Source organism: Lathyrus oleraceus, chromosome 5 (assembly GCF_024323335.1).
Source record: "Lathyrus oleraceus cultivar Zhongwan6 chromosome 5, CAAS_Psat_ZW6_1.0, whole genome shotgun sequence".
In the NCBI taxonomy this organism is placed as follows: domain Eukaryota; kingdom Viridiplantae; phylum Streptophyta; class Magnoliopsida; order Fabales; family Fabaceae; genus Lathyrus; species Lathyrus oleraceus.
In genome coordinates, this window is record NC_066583.1 from 103,419,798 (window position 1) to 103,425,259 (window position 5,462).

Here is a 5,462-nt window from a genome sequence, read left to right on the forward strand (position 1 = left end):
AAACTTCTTGTAGAAAACTAGGATTTCTGTATACTTTATTGTGCAAAACAGTTGGAAACAAGAGAGAGAAAAAGGGAAGATTGTTCTCTTTTTCTACTTTATAAAATCATAAGGGAGTGTTCCTTATTGATTAAGTTATTAACTTATGTATATATGCTAGGATAAGCTTGTACAAGATTGTAACACTTATTGAAATCTCTTACTGCATAAAGGGACTAGAGTACTCTCGGATTGTGAGGGGAACCATGATATATCGTCGATGTTATTTACTTTTATGCATTTATCACTTTCCAAAGATAAATAAACAATAAAGTTAAAGTAACACTTCTTTAAAATCAAAAATCTAACAAAATACCTAATTCACCCCCCCTCCCTATCCCCTCTTACGTGCACTCCACATTTATAGACAATGAAAGAAAATGACATTTGTTGATCACAAGTGGTGATCACAAATGAATGTTGAGAGAAACTATGAAAAGATTTCTCCATTCACCAAAAATTATCTCCGAAATTCAACCTTATATGAAACCTCCTAGAATGTTGAGAGTGTGAAAATCATACAATTGTGTGAGATTAATTAGATATTATTCATCATCTTCAACCTTATACGAACAAACCATTGTTATTGGTCTCAACTCTAAAGATATAACGTGGGAGGTAAATTAAGGTACATTAGGGAATCTAATGTTTTTTTGTGAAGTTTTACTATTTTTATCAGAATAAAGAATCCTTTATATATCATATTGTTGGTTTCCGCTTATAAATTAAGAGAAGAGTTTTCTTCATACTCCAAAGAAGACTTTGGTGGATCCGAGTAAAGTTTGTCACAGAGCAAAGTTGGGAGTTGCCCTCATTTGGTGATAAAATAATCACTCAAATAAGTCTTCATCAGATTTGAGTAAAAGAGGCTGCCAAATTGAAGCTCAGAGAAGGTCATTAGGTATATCAAGTTAGATGGGTCAAGATAATTCAAGATCTTCAATGTTAGTAGTTTAGTAATATGCATCTATAGGAGGAACTATTACTTTAGATCTATGTTTTCTAAAGTATTGGGTTGTTAGTGTTCGGTTTGAGAATAATTTATTGAACCAAAATACTTGTATATTTAACTTTAATCATAGTGGAACACATTACCCTTTTCTATGGTGAAAATCATAGAATATTGGAGTAGGATAGTGAGGAAGAATTGTCGAACCACTATATATCCTGTGTACATTTTTCTACCCCATCTCTTTAATTTTATGCATTGTATCATGTATGCTGGGCATAATTCATCATTAAAATGCCATCTAATATAAGGTCTTACTTATAGGTTTTTATCATATAAGTGTAGGTATGTGATGCATTTAATTTTATGAATATTCATCTCTTCAATTAAGTTTGTATTGACTCCAAGTTTCTGGATTTAAAATTCTTAATAAAGCAACTTCAAGTGTACTTGAGTTAATGATTTTGTTTGAATTATTGTCTCTATGATATCGAGGAAACATATGATATTGAATCCATTAACCTCATTTTGCTTCCGCTTATTGTATTCTGCTTCTGCACTTTAACAATGATTTTGTAAAAAGAAATTGTTTTTTAATTCAGTTGTTTTAAGGGGAACGATCTACTCAACCCGCCTTCTAGACCTTATTATATCTACATTATCTACCACCTTTTTGAGATATGTGTTGTAATAATAAAAAGTGAGAAATATGGATCTATGTGCTTGAAGGTACAATTGTCTATAACTGATAACACGAAAATGTATCGTATTTTTGCCTCCATATGCATTATTTTTTACTTGATTAACACTTATTATTACGCAGTATCTTATGTTAATTGTAGGTATCTATTGATTAAAAGGTTTACCACAAGCAAAATGGAAAATAGCAAAAAGGAAAGAAAGAGGAAAGAAAAAGAGAAGAAAATGGAGCTTTTATAGAGATAATGGGCCACCAAAGCAAATGGGCTTATGACGCCCATTATCTAGGGAGTGCGGCGCCCGCCACATTGGCCCAAGGAATAGGTGGCGCCCGCCACCAAGCCTTAAGAAGTGGTGTTCAATTGCTAAAAAGGTGGCGCTCGCCACTCATTCAAAGGCTAGGGTTGTGGCAACCGCCACAACCTAGTCTTCCACCTTTTTATCCACCTTTATATCCACGAATCTACCCACCTTGCTACAACTTAGGGGTTCTGAAAAGTATATAAAAGGAGACCTCTCAGACTCGCGGGGATCTCTCTCTTCTTCTAGTGTTCAAGCGACGATTATTTTTTTTTCATCATTTTTTTTCCTTTAGTTTTCTAGGCAGTTTTCTTACTTTGTAAAAGTGATAGTTTCTCCACATAGGGGACTATTGCGGTTTATTATTTACGCATTTGGGATTCAATTGTAAGGATTATTCATTGCCAAAGCCTGTCGGAATTATTTTAATCGAAGAATCAAGACTCGGTTCCAGTTCCAGTTCTTAATTCGCAATCCAGGTTTTATTTTGATTACTGTTTTATTTATCTATGCCTTATATCATGTTTAATTTCCCAAATACCATGTCTGTTACCGGATCCATGTCCGGCTAAACCCTTAGGTATCGGTATGTAAAGACTGTCTAAACGACGGGATTCAATAAATAATTGGTGTTAGTTTTTATTAAACTTATTTTTCCGGTTTCAGTTTCTTATTTTAATCAAACTGTTTTTCGTACGGGAGTACAAAAAAAACTAAGGTTACGGTAAGAACGAGAGTTTGAAATTTTAACCAGATAGCTGAAACTAGACATTAATCCTAAACACAGCGAGAGTGCTTTAAAATTAATAAGACTTTATTTATATTCAAAAATTACTTTTAAATTCAAAATGAGACCACGAGAGCCAAGCATTCTGGTTTAGGAGTATGGTCAGAGTCAATAAAAACTAGAGTGTGAGACTAAGTCCTTTCTATAAATAATTTCTACTGAAGAATATTTTCACCAATAAGATTTCACCAACTATCTATCGAATCCTCGAAGTTTGATGTATTACATACCGATATCCCTTATATCTCATATCTTTATTCTATTTACGTTATAGTTATTTCTCTTCATCACTCCAATCTTAGAACGATCATCAACCTTAGATTTACATAGCAACATTAGACCATGATACGTTCGATTATTAGTCTTTGTAAGTTCGATAATCTTTAAAACTACGCGATAGGACTGTGCACTTGCAGTCACGATTCACATAGACTTACTAAGTCGCGATCAAGTTTTTGGCGCCGTTGCCTAGGACTAATTTAGTCAATATCGTAACTCTAGCGTTACCCATTATAGACTAAGGCAAACAATTATTTTTCCCTTTCTACATTTGTCGAGTGTATGCCAAGTACTCGTTCTCAAGGCGAGAAATTAAAGCTACAATTTGACGAACCTGCGCGTTATCTTAGATTAGAACGCCGGATACGAGACTTGATACGGGAAAATCGTATCAAGCTAAATCTTCCTGACCTTAACATTCCTACTTCTGAATCAGTTATTCAACCAGAGATGGTCGAAGGAGTGCAAAACCGTCCTCTTAAGTATTATGCAATCCCTTCATAAGATGAACGACATAACAACATCGCTGCCCCTGCGATCGAAGCCAACAATTTTGAGCTAAAGCCTTCACTGTTGTCAGCGTAGAACAAAAACAGTTTTCAAGTAGTCCCACGGAGGACCCGAACCTACACTTGTCAGTATTTTTGCAATACGCAGACACGGTGAAAGCGAATGGTGTCTGCCCAGAAGCTATAAGACTCCGTCTTTTTCCCATTTTCATTAAGAGATAGAGCTAGAGCTTGGCTCCAGTCTCTAACATCCAACTCTGTCACTACGTGGAACGAGTTGAAGAATGTCTTCTTAGCCCGATATTTTGCACCTAGTAAGACGGCTATGCTAAGAGCCCAAATAAACGGGTTTAAACAAAAGGATAATGAATCACTTTTTGAAGCTTAGGAGAGATACGAAGACATGATGAGGCTTTGTCCATATCACGGTCTAGAAGAATGGATGATCATTCACACATTTTATAACGGTCTCTTGTACAATACAAGATAGACAATAGACGCCGCCGCAGGTGGCACACTGATGGATAAACCATACAACGAGGTCTATCGACTCATCGAAAGTATGGCCCAAAACCATTACCAATGGGGAAGCGAAAGAACCTCTGGAGAGAAACCTCAACCGAAGGGAGGCATGTACGAATTAAGCAGTCTTGACCATGTCAACGCTAAGGTAGATGCTCTGACTCAGGAGATAGACAACTTGACCATAACACGAGCAGCCACCGTGGCTGCCGTAGCACCGAAATGCGAGATATGCAGAGTTCAAGGGCATACTACCCCAGAATGTCAACTCTTGACAGGAACCTCCATAGACCTGGTGAACTATGCTCAAGGATACCCTTACTCAAATACCTATAACCCAGGTTGGAAGAACCATCCTAACTTTTCATACAAAAACAATAATGCATTGTATGCACCTAACCAAGCACCTGCTGTACCACTAGGATATCATAAAGCTGCCACAAATACTCAAAATGCTCCTAGGAAATCAAACTTAGAAATAATGATGGAAAACTTTATAGCTACCCAAGCCCAAACAAATAAGGATTTCCTAAATCAAAACATACACACTAGTGAGCAAATCAAGCAGTTAGCAAACAAGGTAGACGCATTAGCCACCCATAACAAAATGTTAGAAACACAAATCTCGCAAATGGCTCAACAACAAGCACCTACTACTGCTCCTCCATGCACATTTCCTGAACAGCGGCAACCAAACCCGAAAGGTCATGCAAATGCTATTATACTACGAAGTGGGACAGAACTAGACGGACCGACTGACCCTAGAACTCAAAACCCATCCATGCATCAAGACCCAGGTAAGGTAACTGAGAAGGAAGACGAATAAGAGGAAGATAAAAACGAATAGGCCGTAGAGAAAGAAGAACCTTATGTGCCTCCACCACCGTATAAACCTCATATCCCTTATCCTAAAAGGCTTGTTAAATCTAAAAGTGTAGGGCAATTTAAAAAATTCGTAGAGCTTCTTAAACAATTGAATATCACAATACCCTTTACAGAAGCCATAACTAAAATGCCCTCATATGTTAAGTTTCTCAAAGAAATCTTATCTAACAATAAGAAGATAGAGGATAACGAAACTGTTACACTTACTATTGAGTGTAGCGCCATAATACAAAACAATATGCCTCCTAAGTTGAAAGACCCATGTAGTTTCTCCATACCCTGTGTAATGGGAAAGTTTGTCATCGACAAAGCATTATGCGACTTAGGAGTCAATATTAGTTTAATGCCCTTGTCCATATGCGAAAGGCTAAAAATGGGAGAACTAAGACCTACAAGGATGTTTGTACAACTTGCAGATCGTTCTGTTAAAAATCTCATAGGTAGGCTAGAAAACATTCTGGTACGCATAGGACAATTCTATATTCCTACTGAT

At 36.6% G+C, this 5,462-nt stretch overlaps 1 non-coding gene across 1 annotated transcript; it reads right to left on the reverse strand.

Moving 5' to 3' along the window:
- Window positions 1–3,887: 3,887 nt before the first annotated feature.
- Window positions 3,888–3,994, reverse strand: LOC127089646 (small nucleolar RNA R71). Its single transcript, XR_007791214.1, has one exon. It is a non-coding gene; the product is annotated as a small nucleolar RNA R71 (small nucleolar RNA).
- Between the last annotated feature and the right edge of the window lie 1,468 nt (window positions 3,995–5,462).